The following is a 12840-nucleotide window of genomic DNA, read 5'->3' as shown; positions in this document are numbered from 1 at the left end:
ATCCCTTACAATATTAACGAATTCTAGGGAAGCATGCCGTAACTACATCAATGGCAGAATTGGCCAAAAGGCGCTCCAAATCTTTCTCCGCGCTGGCCAGCACGAAAGACGAGTTAGGCACAACATTTTCTGGATACCGGAACACACTGAAACTGAGGGCAACCAGAGGGCCGATAGGACCGATCGCGAGCATATACCGAGCGGACCTCAACGGAAACCCCGAGGACTTCATGACGGTGATACAGACGTGCTCCGAAATACTAAATTACCATAGAGGAACGAGCGTCAAATACACCCCGCCCATAACATGCTTAATCAACAAGAGGCGGTTTGCTGGCGGAAGCTGCAAACAGGAACCATCCCCAAATCTACACCCCATACTAAGCAAAGTGTTCCCTAACCAAAACAGGGACATATGCCCATGGTGTCGCGCAAAACCCACCCTTTATCATATCACGTGGCAATGCAGCAAAAACAAAACATTCCCCAATAAAGAAAATCCGAGTGCGGAACAGTGGGAGAGTGTGCTCTCCAGCGGCAACCCATGCCTCCAACGGGCGCTGGTATACCATGCCCGACGAGCAGCCACGCTCAGTGGTGCCCTGGAATAGGGGCGCCAACCCTGCAAGAGAAGACAAGAAGGTAGGAGCACTCGGTCTGACCGCTGCATGACTCTGTAAATTAGAGCAATAGAGTGTATCCTACCCTATGTTATAAGCATGGCTGGACCGCTTCTGCCGCCTCCAGTTTGCTTCCGTGCGAGAAGTTTTAAATCCTCACAAACGGACACATGCATTCTTAAACACACCGCTACCAGAGCAAGTCGCGAGCTAAAATAGTTCTTGTTTGTTAGGACGACGATCGCGTGAAACTGAAGGAATCGCAACCGAATGTTCACTGCTCGTAAATAATACACCGCTACAATTGAATTTTGTCCCCTTTGGATGCACTATTAGATGCAATTAACATAATTGTGATATCGTTTTTCATTGCTGAGTTCAAGAGACGTAAACTTGGAGTCCAACAAACTTGTACATTGTAATTTACATTTCTGTCCATACAATGCAGTCGTCGAACGCAGTTCGGACACATAAGATGGGATTTATTGTCTCAATTAGATTCCTTGTGGCCCACAAAAAGTTACGGAAATTAAAATAAAAAACGCTACGCAGTCGACAGGATTCGAACCTGTGCGGGGAGACCCCAATGGATTTCTAGTCCATCGCCTTAACCACTCGGCCACGACTGGAAGCGCTGGCGGGCGTGAGGAAGGCGTCGACGCAAGCATTATCTCGAGGGCTTTCGCAAACTTGTAAGCACGATCGTTCGCATGTAAAGTAGGTTGCTCGGATAGCCGGCTGACTTCTCATTGTTTGCATTCAAATGGCGCACTTCGTTTCTCTTTGTCATAGCGACGAAAATGTGCTAAGGTAAAGGTAGCTGAGCCCGCATCTGGAAGGAAGTCTGCCGCTATAGGCGGCACTTGCTTTAAGAAATGTCTAGCAATTTGTGTGCGTTGAAATATTTACTATATATTGCTTGAAAAGCAAACTTGACTTTTATTTCTCAGTAACGGAGCCATGTGATTGTTTCCACGGTGAGGTAGCTTCAACTAGTCGCTTTCCGGAATTTTTAAAAATCTCCCTGCTCAATTTATTCAGTCTTCTGAAAAAAATATGCGGATCCCACGCACTGTGGGAATCGATGTCGGCGAAGTTTTCTATGATGTTTGGGTTAACGTTGACGACGAACGTGTAATTTCTTCAGCGTTTCCACCAACGCGAGATTCGTGCGTTGATGTTAAACGTTACTGCGTGCACCACATGCTGCGTGTCTGCGTAGCACACAGAACACACTGGGAGACGTGTTTGCTTGAGGCGTTGTTGTGCGCCGTTGTTCATAATCTCTGAGATGGGTGAGCATTGCCATTGCCTCACATGGAACGTCACATCGTGGCAGAAGTGTGAAACTTACTTTTCAATTGAATTATGGGGCTGTACGCGCCAAAACCACGATCGGATTATGAAGCACGCCGTAGAGGCGCACTACGGATCAATTTCGACACGCTGGTGTTCTTTAACGAGCACCTAAATCTAAGTGCACTAGCGTTTCCGTATTTCGCTCCCGCCGAAACGTGGCTGCCACGGTCGGGACTGAACCCGCGGCCTCTAGCAATGCCATAGCCGTGAAGGTACCGCGGCGGGCACAGACAGACAGACAGACAAGAAACTTTAATTGATCCGAAGGGACTACGTTGTCGTAGTCGCGGGCCGCACCCGCGCCGGGGGCGGAAGACCGTGATCTTCAGCCCTGGCGCAGGCCCTTTGGACAGCCCGAAGTTGGACTTGAAGCTTGTCGCTCTTGACGGCTTCATCCCAATCTTCTTGCCTGTTGAAAGGCGAGTGGCGCAACACAGAACATTGCCACAGCATGTGGTTCAAAGTGGATCGTTCCTCGCCGCAGTCTGGGCAGCGGGGATCCACACCCGGAGTGTATGGCTCAGCCTTGAGCGAGACGGAAAGGAGCCCGTCTGCAGCATTCTCAGCACCGACCCCTGGGGTCTGCCTAGCTTCGGGTGAGGAGCCGGAAACTGTCTGCGTCCCAGCTGGTAGTGAGCAGTTATCTCGTGGAAAGTTAGCAGCGGATCCGTGGTTCGGTCGATCCCCTGCGAAGCCGGGCCCCTCGGACCGGCACGGTTGATGAGACCTCGCGCCTGGTCGTGGGCCAGCTCATTCGGGTTGATCGAGCCAGGGGAGACGTTCCGGCCCATGTGAGCCGGGAACCAAGTGATGACGTAACGGGCCGTGCCTGTCTTGCGGGTCCTCAGCACTGCTGCAGCCTCGGCCGAGACCGAGCCGGCGAGAAAGGCCATCGCCGCCGACCTGGAGTCCGTGAAGATATGCGTGCGCCAGGGTTCGCACAGCGCCCGCGCCACTGCGACTTGCTCTGCGACGGACGCCGTCGAGCGTTGTATTGACGCCGCATTCAGGATCTTGCCCTGGGGGTCAACCACCGCGGCCACGTAGGAGTTTGATCCGGGATACCGCGCCGCGTCGACAAAGGACGCGAGCTCTGGGTTCTGCAGGGCAGTCTTGATGAGTGCTCGGGCTCTGGCTGTGCGCCGGGCCTCGTTGTGCTGTGGATGAACGTTCCTCGGGAAGGGGGAGACTCGAAAGGCGTCCCTTTCACCCTCGCAGAGCGGGACTGCGCACGACTCCTCGGCCATGGCTGCCAGACCCGCCATCTCGAGTATTCGACGGCCGGCCTTGGTGGTAGAGAGGCGAACGATATGTGCCGTTTTCTGTGCTTCGACCACTTCGCTCAGGGTGTTGTGGACCCCGAGTTGCGTCAACTTCTCCGTGCTGGTCGTCACGGGGATGCCGAGGACTCGTTTAATGCTCTTCCTCATGAGCGCGTCGACCTTGTTCTCCTCCGACCGCGACCAGCTTAGCGCAGAAGCCACGTAGTTGATATGGCTCATGAGGAAGGCGTGGTAGATCCTTATGAGGTTGGCTTCGCTGATGCCCCCTTTCCTGCTCGTCACTCACGAAACGAGTCTGAGCATGTTCTCCGTCTTCGCGCTTAGGCGCGCGATCGTTTACGCGTTGCTGCCCTTTGCATTGAGGACCAGTCCGAGCACCCTGAGACCACCACGACCACCACGTTCAGGGCGCACGGGCATCGACACTATTAACAATTAACGTAACGTCAGTAGATTCGAACCTTGTTATAATTAAGCCACCTGCGACACAACATTACCTAACTTCGTCATATACTATATCAGGTATTCGTTATAAGCGTGCACGCTGTTATCATGGGAAGAAATCGCGGTCGGGTCAATATACGGGAATGAAACGCAAGCGTGATGCCTCCGTAGGGCCAGCGTGGTATTTGTTGACATTTTGATAACCCGGCAGCAGCGGTATTCATGCCGATACGTGACAGGCACCGTGCTGTATTTCATACAACTGTCCGTGCGGTCGCAGGGAATGGCACTTATGGATTTTCCCAATGCAGTGGGTCAGCCACGATAAGTCACCGGCCAAAACACCCACGTCCACCCAGAATGTGCCATTCGAAGTTGTTTTTGCTGGTTGAATAAATAGAGTGGCAAGTTGCGCTAGTCGGTGGAAGCTCATCTTGTAATAAGCAGGGGGTACTATAAACACACGAGCATGGTCACGATTAGCACATGACCGCGGTAGTTGCAAAAGTATGGGAGAGGCTTTTGCCCTGCAGTGGGCGTAGCCAGGCTGATGATGATGATGATGATGATGAACACACGAACAACGCGTCCTGTCCACTTCTACTTCCATTGTCCGCGTATTTATAGCGCAATACCTCCCCCCCCCCCCCCGCCTCCACCCTCCTCATCCCCTTATTACGAGATGAACTGGTTGAATAAATGTTTGCTGCCAGAATGAACTTTCATCCTGTAGGATCGCGCATTCTCCGGCTGCGCTGTAGCAGTAGTCATTGAAGTTTAGGAAACACGGTACTACGTCTCATAACTATATCGTTATACGCGATGATTTGTTATATCCGTGTTCGTTATCTCGATGTTCGACTGCTGCCCTCGCTCATTTCTCGGTGCTATTCTTGTGCAGTCTGTTCGCTCTGATTAGGGAGAGTTTGCTTCGTCAACCCCGGTGCTATTGAAGAATCTATTTAAACTCACTTCCCTGCTTTCTCATCTGAAAAGTTACTTTACATTGTGATCGATTTATTGTAAATAACTGCGGCTGTGCTTCTATTTGCGGCAATGTATATAGTGATCGACATGGGCGTGAAATATCGCTTTATTGCACAACCGCATGAAACGCACCGTTAGATGATGTCGCTTGAGGCTGTTGGCGAAAAAAAAAGAAAGATGCAAAATGGAATCGCAGCCGACAGGATTCGAACCTGTGCGGGGAAACCCTAATGGATTTCGAGCCCATCGCCTTAACCAATCGGCCACGGCTGCTTTTTTTTTTTCTTTATTGCCAACTTTGCACAATACAGTGAAAAACACCATCATAACATCACATTAAAAATCTAGCTTGTGTCTGGCTAGCATAAGTGGGTAAAAAACGCTTTACGGTCAGGAGTTCGTCCAGATAAACACACCAATCTGGCTTTTCTTCCTTCTGTTTGTACACATCTCGTAAATATGCGATGCTTTAGTTGAAGTTGTCCCGGGCTGACCTCGCGTTGACGTCCGCATTACGCACTGACATTCTGGTTTTCCAAACACTGTGCATTACTAGAATCATTAGCATATCGTACGGCACACCTTCGCTTTCGACGGGAAGAAATCGAATGCCGTAGGGTGTAAGCGGCAGTTCCTTTTTCAGGGTGTTTGCAAGATGTCCCATAAGAATACGGCATCCCAACAATCGAGAAACATGTGCTCGATTGTTTCACGCCTTTTGCATATTACACATTCAACCGACCATGGTACCAAGAACCCTTTTTCCTTTAGCCACGGTATTGTAGAAAGTGTGCCACTATGGAGCATGAAAAAGAAAGTTTTGACTGACGATCGGATAGTCATACTTTTAACCCTTTTTAACACATTGCTGCCTGGCCCAGGATTGTACATCCTTCAATACAAGGGAAAAAGCATCATCACATCAATTAGGTCTTTGTAGAGGCGTTTTCTCTTGACCTCGCTGAGATATTCCATTGAAAATCTTACTTTTAGAAACTGGACAGCCGCAACGATTTCATGCATGTATCCGCGGACATTGCGTTGCATATGGGAGCATGATGACACAATGACATCTGGCAATGCGTTCGCCAATCTCACTTGCATAACACTTCTTAAAAAAGGATTTCTTTGATTGCGATAATATACGAACCTAGAGACAATTTGTCTCACGAACAAATGAATCAAACCCAGTCCTCCCGATCGCACTGGAAGGAACAAATTTGTGCGGCTCACCCTTTCCCATGATGAGTTCCATACAAAAACAGCCAACACTCTGTGCAGTCGTTGAATACTCGTGCGCGACATGTGTAACGCTTGCAAAACATACCAGACTCGAGCAATAATAAAAATGTTACACACTGTGGCACGGGAAAAAATTGATAGGTCTCGTCCTCCCCATTTTTGTGTTTTCTCTCGAGCCTTGTCTGTCTGTTCTTTCCAGTATTCTTGTGTATCCTTGTAGTGTTGTAGTGGTACGCCTAGGTATTTACTTGGAGTAGTCGTCCACTGAATGTTGGCGTACGTGACTGGCACACTTTCCCAATCACCATGCCAGAAACCCTGATATTTATTCCAGTTTATTCTGCTCCCTGTGTATTGACAGAAAGCTGTGGCATCTTTTATCGCATTTGTTACACTTTCTCTATCGGTACAGAAAACAGCTATGTCGTCGGCGTAAGATAATATTTTGACTTCACAAGCCATAATACGAAAGCCTCTTATTTCCTCATTTTGAATAATCTTTAAACAAAATGGCTCTAAATAAATGCTAAAAAGTAGTGACGACAGAGGACACCCTTGTTTCACCGAAGAGACGACATGGATGCTTTTGCTGACTTGTTTGTTAATTATAATTGAGGCAGAGCATCCAGTGTACGACATTTTTACACCTTCCAGTATTATTTTCCCTACATTTACATATTCCATAATGGCAAACAATATTTCGTGCGTAACAAGGTCAAAAGCTTTTTCCAGATCTATTTGGAGCATTGCCACGTGGTTGGAAAAAACATCACAACACTCCAAAATATTTCTTGCTATATGAATGTTCGTCGTCTACCTTTAATTCCGCACGTCTGGTGTGGTCCGGCTATATCTTTATTACAAACCTTGTAATCTTCTTGCCAAGACCTTCATGAATATCTTGTAATCTACGTTAGAGAGGGTAATTGGCCGGTAAGAACCTACCAATAATTGCTTAAGTCGGTCGTCCGTTTTAGGAATGAGAATGATATGTGATTTACGGAAGGAAAGGGGAAGCTCTTCTACGTCATATGCCTCTTGTATTACCGCATGCAATGCTTTAGCTATAGGAGTTTTAAATTTTTTATAAAACGCTGAACCCAGTCCATCGGGACCGGGCGACTTTCCGGGGTTCAAATCATCGATTGATTTTTCAATTTCCTTTAATGTAATTGAGGCTTCTAGGACTGATTTTGCATTTTCATCTAGTTGCGGCATAAGTGGAAGAAAAGCGTTTACAAATCCCTTGTTTACTTCTTTCCTTTCATCAAACAATTTCCGAAAGTGCTCTACGAAAGCGTCTTCTATATCACTTTTCTTATCTGTGACCACACCTCGGTACCTTATTTCTTTGATTTCTTTTTTGGTCGCGTATCTTTTTTCGTCACTAAGGGCGCGTTTGGTGGGCGTTTCGCCCATCCACAAATGCTCTGCACGAGCCCGTATCACTGCTCCTCTATAATTTTCGACATCGATAAGCTCAAGTTGTCGCTTGACGTCTCGAATTTCTTTACTGCGCAGGCCGGGGGTAACACTTTCTTGACTGATCAAGAAGTCTAACTGGGCTTGCAGTTCTTTTTCGTGTTTTATTTTACTGTGCTTAAGTGCAGAAGCCCGTTCTATCGCCTTAATCTTTATTTTTTCTTTGAAACGCTCCCATCTGCCAATTATGTTCTGGTGATCTTCAAGTAAGTCATTAAGGTTTTCCATTGCGTAATCTACGAAAGGTTTGTCATCCAATAGATTATCATTAAGTTTCCAGAGCTGCCAATTAAATGTACCTTTTCTTTTTTCTGCTCCAAGCGAGAAAGACACTAAGCTGTGGTCGCTGAAAGAAACATGATTGACTGTGTAATTACTGCACAAAGGTACAAGAGCTGTCGATATATAAGCTCTATCTAGTCTAGCGTGGCTATTTCCTTGAAAATGAGTGAAATGGGGGAAGTTACATGAAAACGAAGACCCCACGTCATCTAAGTTGTGTTCACCCACTATTGCGGTTAAAAATATTGCACTTTTATCTCGAATAGGTCGTTTGTTCACTCTATCTTCTGGTTCACAAACACAGTTGAAATCACCCAGTAATATGACCAGCTTACAATATAAACAATATAACGACCAGACAAGACAACCAGACAAACAATATAACGACCACTTTGACTGACACTCAAAGATTCCTCAACAATCTCAATAGAATTTCGAAGAAATAGAGCACAACCTGCTGACAAGCCTACTGCATGACTTATGGCAACATTGTACCGATTTCTAAAAGGTGATACCATGCGATCACTTTGTTCCTGCGTTTCTACCTTTGTCTCTGCGCAGCGGTTCCTGGGCCGTGCAGTAGCAAGACTAAACGTTCCTTGCTTCTTCTTTTTTTTTCTTTCAGGGCATTTATTTCAGGCACAAATGGCTCTTGCGGGAAACACAGATTCCTTTATCCCGCAGATTGCACGGGCACGTGATTGATAATGTAACGTTTGTGCACCTATCACTTATCGGCACGCATTCAGCCACCGTCGGGTCATCAAAATTAAAGGTCACCCTTGGTCACCAATCACGCTTGCGCTTTTCTCGCACAGACCTCATGATGACTTTTTCTCCCAATATCAGCGTGCATGTTTATTCTTTTGCTATCTGCGACGTGAATGAACTCAGCATTGGCACTTGTACCACAATGAGTGACATTCGATAAGCCCGATCAAGAATAGCGGCTGATAACGTTCGCATATTACCGCTTGCTGTAATGCCGGGATTTTAAAGAAAGTCGGAATGCGGCACGTGGCATTGAGGGCGTCTTTCTCTCTTTCTTTCTCTCTTTCTTTCTTTCTTTCTTTCTGTCTGTCTGTCTGTCTGTCTGTCTGTCTGTCTGTCTGTCTGTCTGTCTGTCTGTCTGTCTGTCTTTCTTTCTTTCTGTCTTTTCTTTCTTTCTGTCTGTCTGTCTGTCTGTCTGTCTGTCTGTCTGTCTGTCTGTCTGTCTGTCTGTCTGTCTGTCTGTCTGTCTCTCTGTCTTTCTTTCTTTCTTTCTTTCTTTCTTTCTTTCTTTCTTTCTTTCTTTCTTTCTTTCTTTCTTTCTTTCTTTTTTTCTTTCTTTCTTTCTTTCTTTCCTTCTTTCTTTTTTTCTTTCTTTGTGGCTTTAGCAAGCATGCAGTATAGTGCACTCATTCCTTAACGATAAAATTAAAATAATCTTATAAAGGTGGCAGACTCCAGAAAGAACGACTTCCTTATCCACTCGGAATCGTAGCGATTTTTTTTTTTCTTCGCGGATGAAGGGAATCATGCACCTTTGCGAAGACATGTTCAAAGCAAACTTAAATAGAGCCTCAACAATAAATATCACGTCTTTTAAGTAAGCTCGGAATGAATAAGTTAAAGATATTATGTTTATAGGTAACGAGAAACTTCACTGATAAGACCTAGAGACTGAGATATAGACCTGTGATGCAAGGCGGTCAGAGAGATATTTGGCCTGAAACACGTTCGTTTATACGGGTGCTCTGTGATCGGAGCTCCCTCCGATCACAGAGGGAGGCGTTGTGGGTCGAGGGGGGGACGAAGAAAGTGGTATGATAAGTGACGATGAGGACAGAGGAAAGGAGTCGAGGACATCGTGGAACCGTGTGTCAATTCGCGTTATTTTTTCAGTTCCGCAGAATGTTTGGACCTCGATGTCTGCACAGTCTCCGAGACCACGCACATCGTCACGCCTAATGGCAGGTTCGCTCGTCACGCATATGTGCGATATGTGCGCGTTTACTGCGAAGTGATGAATGCCTAGGCGAAACACTCGTGGTCCGACCACAGAAACGCTCCTGCGGGGGTATGGGCCATTGTTCAGGGGGTTCTGAGCCATTGCATAGGTCTTACGTGACGGAAAATTTCTCGTTGGGTACGTAGGCATATAGATGCTTACGCATTTAAACATATGCATTTATCTCCGTATTATTGCAGGGAAGGGACACAGAAGGGGGACGGGGTTAAGACAATTTCGTGATGTAATTATCTCGCTGCAAAGATGTGAAGCGCCATTATCTACGCCGATAGTGACGCCTTGCTCTCTCGGAGCAGAGCGCGCGCGGCGAGAGGCTTCGAAATAGGTTGACAAATATGTCCCTGTCTTTAATTAAATGAAATCTGCGGTCACGGTGTGTCACTTGGTAAATACAGTGCATAACCGACTCACAAGCACTGTGATCAACGCATTACGAAGCACATATACTTAACATAACTCAGAAATACTTTGATGAACCAGCTGGATTAACGCAACGAACCACTCGTTGCACCCCTCCATGATGGCTACTATGAGAAGCGCGATGTGTGGCATTCCAAATAAACGATGTGATAAATCCGAGCCACACATGTGCGTAATGTCATTAAGAGACGCAAAGACGTAGCCAATAATTGATAACTACTTTAATGCACCGTTTAATGCATGCGGGCGGTGTACATGTGTTTTTGCTTGCTGCATCGCGGGCCGCTTCCGGCTTGGATCTATCCTTCGTAAGGAAAGAGACACAGCAGGGAGCATTGCGCAGCACACTTCAGGCCAGACGTAACGGACCTCGCGTGATCGTCACGTCAAAGCGCACCTTATCTTTAGATTTTAGTCTTCCCCCTTTGCAGGGAGAGCTACGGCTGAAGTACACTGTACTATACGGCAGAATAACCGAACAAGGGCGCACCGATTAAATACTACCGGGAACCAAGGTTACCTGTCATTGCGCCGAGTTTCAGAGGTCGTGTCTTGGATCGAGAGCGAAAGAAAAAAAAAAAGAAATCGCACGATGGTTAGAACCGTGTTACGCGAATTCTTAACCGTTATATGTGGTGAGACGAAATAATACTGCGCCGACATGTTCAGTTTTGTCGATTGTATTTTGGTGCTGTGATGACGGTCTTGCGATCGCAAAGGAGTTAGTTACGTATGTTCTGTATGACCTGTATGAGATTTGTTTCCTTCCTCCAAGGTCGCAGTGCTCTTGAGCATGCCACGAAGACACCGGGCGGAGTCCTCGCCGACAATTTGTCGCTTGAGGTACGACGGACCAAAAAGGAACGCGCACGAGCATGTTGGCGTAATTTAGTTGAGGTTGGGAAATTACTGCATCGAGGCCCAATCTCGGGCACCTGACACCATGAATACCGAAAAATACGAAAAAGAATATTCGCAGCCGACAGGATTCGAACCTGTGCGGGGAGACCCCAATGGATTTCAAGTCCATCGCCTTAACCACTCGGCCACGACTGCAGGCACGAGGGATAACTTGGCTGACTTGTTTCGGCAAGCGCGCAGTTCACGCAGCAGTTGTAACGTCTCGAGATTTCATTGTTTGCAGCACAATGACATTTTCCATTTTCTTCGCGACGGTGACGCGAATGCGGTCAGTGGCCACGGAATAACACTGCTCTGTTAAGCTATGCACGTTGCGCGTCTGTGCCCCAAATTTTGGCTAAATTCAAAGAAAAGTGATTATTCTTATGGTCCTATCAATTTATGATAGATGTTTTACTTGCACATGTTTGGGGTAAATATTCGTGACGTCAGTTCCTGCGCGTTGTTCAAAAAATCCGAACCTTAAGTAGTCGTCAGAAAAACTATGCCTGCGGGTTTTAGGGCACGTCCATTTGTGTTTGCACAAAAATTACTTCGTGACTCTTTTATACAATAAACTATAAAGAGAAGAAGCAATATGTATCCTGATAATTCGCTAATTCGGCAGCGCATAATTAAATATAAATGGTACTAGCTTACAAGCACGTACGGGGCTAGTACCGTTAAATTGAGATGTCGCATGCTCAAAAGCCCGCAATCTGCCTGTCAAATATGTCGCACATATCCCGATAAGGAAAAAAAAAATGAGACATAAGCCCCATATCCAATAATAATTTATGGACATACCGAGATGATATAGGACATGTCCTTTACCATCTGCATGGGAGCATATGGGTTTTTATATGGGGGCCCCCACAGGTTCACATGTGATTGAGGCATACGGGGCTGATGGACACTTTAATAAGTATACAAGTAAATGCACAACGAACCTCAATAGCGATGTTTATTGGCGCGGTTTTTTCGATTCTCAAGCAAGCTATATACGATTGAATCGCCCATCTCGAAGCATTAAATTTATTATTAGAAAGTATTGTGTAGTTATACGCTCTGTTCCAACCTTTCGGTTTATTTTAAATCGCTACTTTACTTTTTTTTATGACCATGACGTACTTCTTTGATATGGTCATGATCTGGACTAATATACACACAACAATAAAGAATACCTGGTGCGAGAAAAGAAAGCATTGAGTAGCAGGCTATCAAGTTTTTTTTTTATATATCTTTCCCGTCTTTTTTTTTTTTTCATATGAGTTGTCACGCACTACGTTGACGGAGTGAAATTATATATTAGCATGGAAGAACCGTTTCTGCAGCCTCCAGTTTTATTCAGTGCGACAGCTTTAAGTCGTCAGAACCGGCTACATGCATTCTTAAACATACCGCTACCAGAGCAAGTCGCGAGTTAAAATAGTTCTTGATGGTTAGGAGGACGATCGCGCGAAACTGAAGGAATCAAAATCGAATGTTCACTGCTCGTAAGTAACCCAGCACTCAAATTGGAGTCCAACAAAGTTATAGATGGTAATTTACATTTCTGTCCATACGATGCAGTCGTGGAACGCACTTGGGACACATACGGTTAGATTTATTGTGTCAATAAGATTCCTTAGCGACCCACAAAAAGTTACGGAAATTAAAAAAAAAAGAAACCATACGCAGTCGACAGGATTCGAACCTGTGCGGGGAGACCCCAATGGATTTCTAGTCCATCGCCTTAACCACTCGGCCACGACTGCAAGTGATGACTGCGAAGACGAAGGCGTGGACGCAAGCGTTATCTCGAGAGCTT

General features: G+C 46.3%; 3 non-coding genes across 3 annotated transcripts; all 3 read right to left on the bottom strand.

Annotated features, from left to right (window-relative positions):
* Positions 1 to 1167: 1167 nt before the first annotated feature.
* Positions 1168 to 1249, bottom strand: TRNAS-AGA (transfer RNA serine (anticodon AGA)). The gene has a single exon. It is a non-coding gene; the product is annotated as a tRNA-Ser (tRNA).
* A 9855-nt stretch (positions 1250 to 11104) lies between these two features.
* On the bottom strand, positions 11105 to 11186 carry TRNAS-UGA (transfer RNA serine (anticodon UGA)). Its single transcript has one exon. It is a non-coding gene; the product is annotated as a tRNA-Ser (tRNA).
* A 1519-nt stretch (positions 11187 to 12705) lies between these two features.
* TRNAS-AGA (transfer RNA serine (anticodon AGA)) lies at positions 12706 to 12787 on the bottom strand. The gene has a single exon. It is a non-coding gene; the product is annotated as a tRNA-Ser (tRNA).
* Positions 12788 to 12840: the final 53 nt, after the last annotated feature.

The sequence above is a fragment of the Dermacentor albipictus genome, chromosome 6 (genome assembly GCF_038994185.2).
Source record: "Dermacentor albipictus isolate Rhodes 1998 colony chromosome 6, USDA_Dalb.pri_finalv2, whole genome shotgun sequence".
NCBI classification, from domain to species: Eukaryota; Metazoa; Arthropoda; class Arachnida; order Ixodida; family Ixodidae; genus Dermacentor; species Dermacentor albipictus.
The sequence above is the reverse complement of the archived record's forward strand: the minus strand, read 5'-3'. Positions and strand labels throughout refer to the sequence as shown.